The sequence below is a fragment of the Prosopis cineraria genome, unplaced genomic scaffold, assembly GCF_029017545.1.
Source record: "Prosopis cineraria cultivar Desert tree isolate PC_DT_omini unplaced genomic scaffold, ASM2901754v1 PC10, whole genome shotgun sequence".
NCBI lineage: Eukaryota > Viridiplantae > Streptophyta > Magnoliopsida > Fabales > Fabaceae > Prosopis > Prosopis cineraria.
The window spans coordinates 27,686,516-27,697,552 of NW_026555341.1; the positions used below are offsets into that span (position 1 = coordinate 27,686,516).

Genomic DNA, 11,037 nt, shown 5'->3' on the forward strand with positions numbered 1-11,037 from the left:
TGCTGAAGGATGATTTTATTTCATTAGTGTTTGTTTCTTTGTTTTTTTGTTTTTGCTTCCTTTGCTTTGGAACTTTTTGTTGTCTCTCCTTTTATGTTTCTTTTAGTTGGAATGAAAGCATCTCTGTTGGCCCAAAAAAGAAAAAATCAAGATCATGTATCATTTTTCTCATTATATATATATACATATCCCAACTCCATTCTGAAAAGTAATACCATTATGTTCATTTAATTTTTTTAATAATTAACTTCAATCTTCTCGGTGGATGCGCCCGAGTAAATTGCAAGGAAATCCAATAAAATAGGAAAATTAATTCATAACAAACACTTCTCTTTGAAAGTCAGTCTTCTCATGATCACATAAATTACAGCTTGCTATATCCTTTTGTTTCTCGATCCCTTCACAATTCAGTCTAACACATTCTTTTTTCTTTTTCTTTTTTTATTTCTGCTGCTCAATCTTTAGTTGAATGTTGCACTTTTATCTGAAAAAGCTGGCTGTGGTGATGTATTGAGGGACTACAAAAGCTATTGGATTATGGGATTTTGTCATAATTTGGGCTCTTGCGATGCTTATGAAGCAAGGAATGGTCAGTATTGAAAGGCCTTCAGTTTGGCTAGACTTCGGTTTTAAAAATGTCTGTTAGAATGTGATTGTGTAAATCTGATAAAACAAGTTAATAGGGGAAGCAATGGCAGCAACGAGTCAAGCCTAGTTTTCTTGGAGATTCTCAACATGTTACAATGGAATTGGCATAATAAGAATCAACTAGTAGAAGAGAACAGAACAAGGTGGACGATAAGTTGGCTAAAGAAGGAATTCCTCACTCTTCTTTATCTGAGGCTGCCCCTTAATTTCTTAAGGAGCATAGTTACTTACAAGAACTTGGGATTTCAATTCCCTACCATGTAATTTTGCTTTGTATCTCCGGACTTAGCCGTCTTTTTTTAAAAAAAAAAAGGAGAAGGTGAAATTAATTATTTGATCCTTATAGTTTTGATTCAATTATAACCCAATCTCTAAACTTTGATTTGTTATAACTCAGTCACTAAAGTTTGACTCAGTTGTAACTTAATCCCTAAATCTTAACTCTTACAATTTAATCACTATAGTTTTAATCATTTAAATATTGATCCCTATATCGTAAAAAATAAAAATATGCTAAAATTTATTACTAACATTGCATATTACTAAACCCTTTTAATCCTTATAAATATTAAGAGTTTAAAATATTTTTAAACTTTATAATTTCATCTTTTTAAAATATAGGGACTAATATTTGAGTGGTTGAAACTATAGGGACTGATTTGCAAGATACAAAGCTTAAGGATTGAGTTACAACTGAGTTAAAACTATAATGATTGAGTTACAACGAGTCAAAATTTAATAACTAAGTTACAATTGAATTAAAAGTACATGGAATAAATGATTAACTTTAAAAAAAAAACATTGCTCTTGTCATCTTTTGTTTTGGACTTGCTTCTCTTCTTTGAGCTCCCCCTCCACTCTCCTTTTATTTTGTTCTATGATAATTTGAGAACTTCATATTTAATTTTTTTATTTTTATATTATATTTATTAAAATAAAAATTTTAATAAATATGCTCATTCACCAATATGAAAAATCTTGATTTAATGTGGATGGTTCAAATTTAAAATTAATTTTTTTTATAAATTGACAATGTAGATTTAAGGTACATTTGAGGGTATATAATAAAGAGAAAAGGAACTCTCATTAATGGAATAGACTTAGGTGGAGTGGAACAGAATGGAATATTTTATTATTTAGGAGTTTATTAGAGGAATGAACAATTTTATTTAATCATTATTTGAAAATTATTATAAATTAATATACTTGAATTAGATATAATTATAATTTTTAGTTTTAAGGTGAGAAGGAGTAAAAGAGTGAGAGGAGGTAAGAAGAATGAGGATAATTTTATAATGATGTTATTTATATTAGGACATTCCATCTTCGACCCCAAATTAAAGAATCAAAAAATATTGGTTTAGTGTAATATCATTTTCCTTCTAATCCCATAATTAATTTTAATTCTCAAGTAACAAGAAATGGGATTAAAGTAGTTAACATAATAACAAATTTTCAATGGTTAGAAAAAAGAGGATCCCAAGTTTATAAAACTAAAACTATTTTTAAAGTTTTAAATAGAACAAACTTCATAAATATGCGAAAGCATATGATCATTACACATATGAGTGCATTTGCTTAAAAATTTAAAATCAAGAAAATTTTGAAAAATTTTGAAGCATACACCGTGGCTCGTTGAACATGTGCCGTGGCGTGTTCGCCTCTGTAACATGCGTCATGGCTCGTGGCACATATGCTGCAACGCAATTGCATGAATTTTGACAGTAAATTCTGCTGTCAATTTGACAGCTTTTGGGACGACTTCCAATGCGCCCTAAATCTCTGTCCAACATCCGATTGACACAAATTAGGTATATACAAAAAGCTCTTTGCGAGCTCTAACTAATGGTTTTAGTTTTATTATCAAATTATCACTCAATCAAAATTTGAACACTATTTTAAAAACTTGCACTTTTTCAACACTTTTCACAAAATCAAGTGTCCAATCCATTTACCAAAAACCAAAAGCTATTGACACCTATTTGACCATATGTAAAATATCAAGACTAACTCGTGCAATACACTATATCACATGAAATACTCACCGATTAAATTTTCACTACAACCCTTCATCTCAAAAATATATAAGGAGGAGTTTAACATAATTTTCATCAAATAATTCATATTCATCTCATAATATGCTCTACTCTTACTTGAATTAGTATTTTGGCCCTATCACATATAACATATATCATCAACTCACTCCTTAAAGTCCAAAATACACTTAAAGCTCCGTAAATCACATCATGCAAGTAAGAATCAAAATGAACTATCCTTAGTTGGCAATTGTAATTGTCAAATACATAATGACTCAAAAAATAAAGAGGCATACAAATTAGGATTGCAATCCTAAGCTTCTGGGAGCTTTCCTCTGTTCGAATTTCTTGAGCTATTTCCTATAATATTAAAGATAATGGGATGAGTACAACCATTTAATAACCAAGGTCCGACTAACCCATACTAATGGATGTCAATTAGTTTAAATGCATGTAACATATATACATATATATATATATATATAAACAATTCTTTAAACTATGTGAAACATTTTAGAGTAAAAATTCACAATTCCACACATAGTAGTATTTACTTGGAAAAAAATGCTTTTTAGCACTTTTCATATCAAAAGGAGTTTATCACATGATTCATTGACATATACTCAAAAGTAATTAAGACTCAACTTATTATTATCATCATTAGGGTCACAATACAGACAATCATGTGTCCTTACTTACTATATGCATGATCACACCTTCCTTATATCCTCATTATTCTTCTGACATGAAACCGTAAGATATAATATAATGGGATAGTCTATAATCCATGAAATTCCCTAACTTAAACACTTGTGAGGGGATTACCCAGCCAAGTCGTACCCAACTCACTTATAGAATATGATTTCTCCCATTTCTCACACTATGAGGGTCATACATCCTAAACTAGCTTCCTCATTGAATTAGTTGATAGTTAGCTAGGTTCGAGTCTCTCGTTAAATTAGTGAGATAGTCTCTCATTGAACAAGTAGGACAATAAGAATAAAATCAATTCGGCAAGCCATTACTCAGATGGGAGCCCTATCACGTGGATTTAATTCTCTACCCCTCTTCTTAAGCGAGTTCCCGCCTCTCAAGATCATGCAATGTATATTTATATAGTAATTCACATTATACACTATTTATAGAACTTCACATAATCCAATTCCATTGAACTTCACCATCTCACAAATCATTGGACTTCTTAAACACATTTTCATAAAATTTCAAATTAAATGAGTCATTGAACTCTAAATTTCAAAATTATTATACCTCACACTTTTGAAATCATTGAACTTCACTATTTTAAATATCATTAAACTTCTTATAAACAAAGATTTATGTTACTTTTCAAATCACAAAGTCATTGAACTCCCAATAAACATAATACGAAAATCCACCGATATGGTTCTTAAAGAATTTCACATTCACAAGGCATAAAATTTACAAAAAAAATTTAGTGAATTTTCTAAAAAATCAATCCACACTTGCATTTTATTTTAATTTATACATTTTAATGATCAATCATAAATCCATAAACTAATAAACACACAAAAGCATAAGATAAAATTTTCCCGGTTACCTTAAACCTTTGAGAGATAAAAAATTTCACCTCTCAATTACTCACTCTTAAAGCTTTTAAGAAGCTTGAACGGTGTCAATGCTAGTCACTCTACAAGCATTTACTATGCAAAACATCAATAACCACTTTTGAGCTAGTTTTCACTAACACTTCAACATTTCTTAATACTCAAGATTTATTCTTGACTCATGTAATAGTACCCATAGGGTTTCTTAGCTTTCTTTAACCCTCATTAATATCATTGAGCCCTTTAATAGTCATTAATGGAACCACATTATTCTCAACTACTATATTTATGAGAATTTTTAGACAATTAATGTCCTCCAACCACCAATCCTCATATAATCATAAACACCATGTTTACTTAGCTTAATCTACTCTCATTAACTCTATTTAAGTTAATGAGTTTAGACCCATAGCCTTATGGATCAAAAATCACCATTATCAATCAAAATCTAACTTCTACCATCAAGAAAACGGAAAAAGAGAAAGATTTAAGTGTATGAAGCTTACCTTTGATGTTTAGTAGCTCTAAACTACTCTCAATCTTCAAATTTCTTGAGCCTAGCTTTTCTCTTTCGTCTCTCTCTCAGTTATTCATTTCTTTCCTTCTCTCTTGCATCACATATGCGACCTTATTATAGCAGAATTATGACCATGTGCTGTGGCCGACGCACAATGCGTCGTGGCGATTGCACAATGCGCCACGACGCATGGCATAGAGAGCCTCTTCCCAGACGTGTTATCATACATGCATCGCGATGGCTCATCCACAAGCCGCAGCGCGTGGCACAAAAACTCTCTCTTCAAAATTTCTTCCTCTTCCATTCTCGGGTGACCCGATTCTCTTTTAGACCTGCGTTTAGTGATGAAATTGAGATGAAACACGCCCGTTAGGCCTCTCTGGCCACACACCTCCCTAATACACTTAATTAGTTGATTTGGGCTTAATTAATCTATTTTAAAGTCGAGAATGTTACATTTTGGATGGCTAAAAATAGCTTGGAAGGCCATCCTAAACCATTTCACTTCCTTTTAAAAAAGGAAGAATGACAAAGAGATTCTAAAAAGATCAATTAATTTAAATTACGTCACAAGTGTAAAACTCTAGAAGTTTACAATTCAATCTCCTAATTTTGCAATTGTATTGTGATGAGTTTGCAATTTATTTTTCAAGTTTTAACATGGTTGAAGAATAAAAAAATTTTTTTGTTAAAATTTAAAATACAAATTACAAATTCATCACAACGGAGTTGCAAAATTAAAAGATTGAATTATAAATTCCTGAAATTTGACACTTGGGACCTAACTTAAATTAATTGATCTTTTTGAAATCTCTCTGTCATTCTCTCTTTAAAAAATTCTTCCAAATAATAGTTTAGAACTTTTAGCCATCTCATTCGATTTCATTCCTTCCCAAAAAATCTCCCAAACAAACCTTAATTTCAACAGCTAGATTTAAAATTTTAACTTGTATTTATTTTAAAAAGGGGCAAGATTTAGGCACTTAGTCTTATATGCTTAATATACTTTCATCCAATCAAATTAAGTAAAAGTATTTTAATCTATTAATAATATTAATAATAAGAGTTTGTTATAGAATAAATAATCTATAGAAGATCCACTTGCCTTGATGTAATTGTAAACAAGCATTTTAAGTATATAAGACTAAGTATATAGATTTTCCATTTGAAAAATATATTTTAGAAAGTACATGTTAGAAACGTATTATATTTTAAATATTTTCTTATTAAGATAAAAAATTATGAAAAATTTTAATATTAAATCTCTATTATATAGAGTATATTTAGATAATCAATTTTAAAAATTATAAAAATGTGTAATATTAAATTTGAGCGGCCAAGTTAAATATGTACTATTTAGATCAATGATGAATAGAATTATTAATTTTTTTATAATTTTTATTTTATAAATACTCTCTCCATTCAAAATGTAAGGCATTTTTTGAGAAATTGGATGTTCAAAAATGTAAGGCATTTTTAGTCTTTTGAGGTGTAATCATTGTCTTTTTTTCAAAAGCATCCCTATTGATAATGACTTTATATTTATTGTATGGTATTTAATAAGAGTAAATATAGAAAGCTAAGGTTAGTTTAAAAGTAGGTAATACCTTTATTGAGGGGTGAAATTCGATTAAAATGCTTTATATTTTTGAATGGAGGGAGTATAAACTAACAATAAAAATTTTTAAATCTGAACTATCCAAATTAAGTTTGAATAGTCCAAATCTTGTTATGATACAATGTAGGTGCAGTAGAAGGAAAGTTCAAAGGCGAGAAGCCGAGTCCTTTTATTTTCTTCTTTAACAAGTGATAGGTCACGCACGTTTGGGTACTCCATTGATAGAGTTTTCTAGAACTTTTGAGCTTCATTTTGTTCTTGTAGCATCTCCAAATCACAAAATTTCCTTCACAAAAATTATCATTAACAGTGAGAGCTGTTTCGCAATATGAATATTGAGAGGAGCGGGACAAGTTTAATTATATTAAGACTCAAAATAAGCATTGAGTTTCACCAATAAAAAATGTAGGATTATTAAGGTATGTGAAACTTAAATTTAATTGGCTTAGTTTGTTGAAAAAGGTTGAATTTTTACATCTAGATATATTAAGATTGAGCCCTAATTGTTTAAAAAAAAGAGAGAATTTCAATTTTCAAAGTTAATTGCTACTTGAAACTTTTGATAATTGGTTATAGATAACTTAGAAATATTTATTAAAATTGGTTGCTGTGTTGGATCACAAGTTTATTTAGTTTTTATAATTTGGATGAATTTATGCAAATTTTCGGAATGAACAATCTGAATAGTCTTTGGTTAAGAAATTATTTCTATTAAAAAATTTAGGTAATGAGGATTTAATGTTTAAATGTTCATGGTAAGTATATTTAATTTGAGTTACAATTGAGTACTAGATTCTTACCTTAAAATGAGATTTTTTTGGCATAGTTGTATTATTGAAACTTGTATGCCTTTCAATAGTTTGGGAAGTGATTTGAACATGAATAAAAGACTATAAGATGTTTGGAACTGTGAAACTCATTGGGAATGCTTTAATTGAAATTGTAGAAGAATGATTGAGAAAGAATTGACACTAAGATAAATTTTTGAAATTTTAAATTTAGAATTTTATTTAAGGGATAAAAGAGAAAATTGGCTTCTCAAATATAGGTTTAAAAGCAGTTAAAACCCTAAACTTATTTTTTTATACAACGCTTCAATGTGGCCCTAGTTAATAAAATTTAATTTTGACTGTTAATTGATTAGAAACTGACAGATCTAAAAATTACATAAAAGAACCCAAAAATTACAATTAAGGATCTAAAAACAAAAAGAACCAAAAAAAATTTATTAGTTATTTTCTATAATTTTAAGATTCTTTTCCATTATTATTTTCTAGTTCATCAATGATTAAAATTAATTTTTGTTAATTGTAGGAACTAAATAATACTATTGAACAATGCATATAAATTAAATTTAGAATTTTAGATACTTTTAAACATATAGTTGAAAGGCTAATTTACTTTTATACTTTTAATTTAATCTAACCCTTTTAATTTTGTTTTAATTAGTTGAAATACGAATTACATTGACTTGCAACTGTAAGAGATATTTGGCCTCGGGAGAATTCAACGGTTGGTATTGTTTAGCTAAAGGTGATGGGTAACAATGGGTTAATATTTTTTGGTAGAAAAGGTTTAAACTTCTTTACATGCTATCATGAGCTTCGGTTTGATTAGGCCTTGGCTGAGTTAAAAAAAAAAAAAAAAAAAAAGAGAATCTCTCTCTGGATATTCAAGAATGGGGCTGGCAATTCAAGTACCAAAACCCATCAACAATGTCTGTTTCATGTTGCAAGACTTCGGGCTGGATCATCCAAAGATCCGATCTGTGTCAGTTTACCCTAGGTTATGCTTAAAGTCATGCCGTTTCTCTTTCTCTTCTTCGGAGTACAGGATTCCGTTGGCTTCTCCGACGCAGTTTCGACCGGCTCCCCATCGCCAGCAGAAATGTTTTCCTGTGCCGGTTAACGAGGCAGAACCTTTCTGTGTCCCCATCGGTGTCTCTAGCAGAACTATAGGCTTTTGACGCGACCTGCTCGAATGAAGGTCCCTGTGAGGAGCGTTCTTGGTCCTGTCTGCGACAGATTTAGAGACTTGTCTGATGATCTCTTGGTTATGGCTGAGCCTGTGGTGGTGAAGATGAGAACAACTGAGAATTCACTCCCACATGGGTCTTTGGCCGGCGAACGTTTTTCTTCATTATGTTGGAAAGTACCTTACGAAGAAGAATCAGAAGCCACTTTTCCAAGCGCTCCAGAAAGTCAAAGAAGAATTTATGCTGATTGGTTTTATATCTCTGCTTCTGACAGTATCGCAAACTGGCATCACTAAAATCTGCGTTCATCCGAGCTGGACTCGCCATTAGCTTCCCTGTGGGCTGGGGAGAAAGAACACAAACAATCAGGTGATTCTTTATCTTTTTTCTTCCTTACTTCCTTTCTTCTTTTTTTGGGTGAAAGTTTGAATCAAGATCGGGTTGATCCTCGCTTGATGGATTCACATAATCTATATTACATAACTGGTTTTTTACACTGGGCTCTTTACATCTCCTCACCTCATAGATGTTCGTGAAAGATTTGGTTTAGATGGTGTGGAAAAAAACACAAAAAAGCCTACCCTTTTTCGCTTTCTTGCTTTGCTTGCCTTCGAGGTATTTGGAGCAGATCAGGTGCATGTTGCTATGATGGAGGTTGGATTAGGTGGTAATTATGATGTAACAAATATGGTTCGAAACAAAAATGCCAAAAAGAATGTAATCTTTTGCAAACAAGTAATTGTCTTGGAGCTGATACTCTGATTGAAATGTTAAAGAATTGCTGTCGAAACCGTGAGATCAATAAGTCAATTACTGTGGGTGTGACTGGCCTGCCAAATGTTGGCATTAAGATCTTGAAGAGAAGCCATGTTGTCAATATCGTTGCTACCCCTCGTTTAACTAGATCAATATGAGAGGTGCAATTAGACAAAAATGTAAGTTGTTGGATTGCCCTGGTGGTGTTAGGCTAAAGTCTCAAGAAAATTATGCTTCCATAGTCTTAATAAATTGCTGGTGTTGCAGCTTTTATTGTGCCTCACCCTGATGAAGCCATTATATTGTTGTTGTGCCATGTGGATTGTTTCAAATGTGGGATGCGGTTGCCTAGTTGGATTCACTTTTTCTTTTTTCTTTTTTTTTTTTATGATAAGGAAAATTATATTAATCAAAGATTGAGATTCATGAAAATGGAAAAGGCAAGAAAGTTTTCATTAGGAAATTGACCAAAAGATAGAATTGAAAAGAAAATTTTGGAGAAATGACTGCCACAGTAATAATTGTTTCGATTAATTGACAATTGTGGGTTGCTTCTTGAGAAGGTTCCCAGGCAAATAAAATTCTTCCAGCGGCTTTGACTGAACAAACTTGTGTTTCTGCTGTTGGGGGAAAATCTAGTGTAGAAATGAATCCAGTGAAGAACAATTCTAAGAGCCATGGGAGTTCGATTGTGGATTCTTTTGTTTCTTGTGCGTGTGAGATATCTACTTAAAAACTCTGGAAGGATGTCCCTCTGTGGAAGCAATGAAGAGAAGCCAAGTTTGTTGTTTCTTCTTCTTTTTGAAAATCTGCAAGCTCCAGTCAGAGTTGAGCAGGGAGGCTAAGATTGCCTGGTGGGATTCACATGAATTGTTAACATTTATTTGGATCTGCATCTTCTTCGCATCTATTTTGAAGTCTGTAAGATGTTCTTCATATTGTACATTTAGCGGGAGGGCAAGCACGGTTCTTCTTTCGGATATGATATCTCCATAAAAGTTTTATTCATAAGTTTGTTGTCGTTGTCATTGGTTTAATTCACTTCACTTGTATTTTGCTTTGGCAAGTTGGAAACCTAATTGATGTGAACTTGAGGGGTTGTTGGATTAGTCAAGGTGATTAGTGTTAATTACCTACTAGTTGGTGATTCTAAAATTTATATAAAGGATATAACATTGTATTAGTGGTAAGAGGTTGAATCTTACTTAAAGTGCGAGGGTAACATAAGTCCTCACCTTATATGCCATCAGGGGTTTTGGGTTTTGGGGTTGGTTTGTCATCTTTCAACCCATGATTATGTTATTTTTTGTAAATTAAATTTATTATCTTCATTGTCATTTGTTATGTTGATTGATGATAAGTTTTCATTATCTTTATGGTTAATATTCTTCTCCCTTTAACATCCCTCTGCCAGTCCGGATCCTCTTCTTGTCCCTTCTCTCTTTTTCTTTTCTTCATCACATCTCCACCCCCTGAATAACAAAATGAATATGCTCTAGATTTATTGGTTTTATAAAATTATTGTCATAATATTATATAAAAATAAAAATCAACTTAAATTGTTAAAATTTGACTTGCATAGTTCACAATTATATATTATTAAAACTATATATAAAGTAGAATTATTTATTTATTTTATTGCAGATATAAACTAGATAGATCAAATTTTAACAATTTAACATTATTTATTTTTTCTTTAATATAATATTATGAAAATTGTTTTATAAATAATTAAATAGGAACTATTCATTTTTTTATCTAAGGACGGAGATTAGATGAGGAGAGGAAAATGAGAAAGAAGAATGAGGAGAGGATCTACTTACTCTCCCTTACACGATCTAATGATAAAAAGAAACAGGAAAATACTATTAGTAAGTGGGAACATTGCAAAGGGATATTAT

The 11,037-nt window shown here is 31.1% G+C and overlaps 1 long non-coding RNA gene across 1 annotated transcript; it reads left to right on the forward strand.

The window, feature by feature from the left end:
• Nucleotides 1–8,049: 8,049 nt before the first annotated feature.
• On the forward strand, nucleotides 8,050–10,490 carry LOC129322691 (uncharacterized). Its single transcript, XR_008596280.1, has 2 exons — nucleotides 8,050–8,749; nucleotides 8,907–10,490. It is a non-coding gene; the product is annotated as an uncharacterized LOC129322691 (long non-coding RNA).
• The last annotated feature ends 547 nt before the right edge of the window (nucleotides 10,491–11,037 follow it).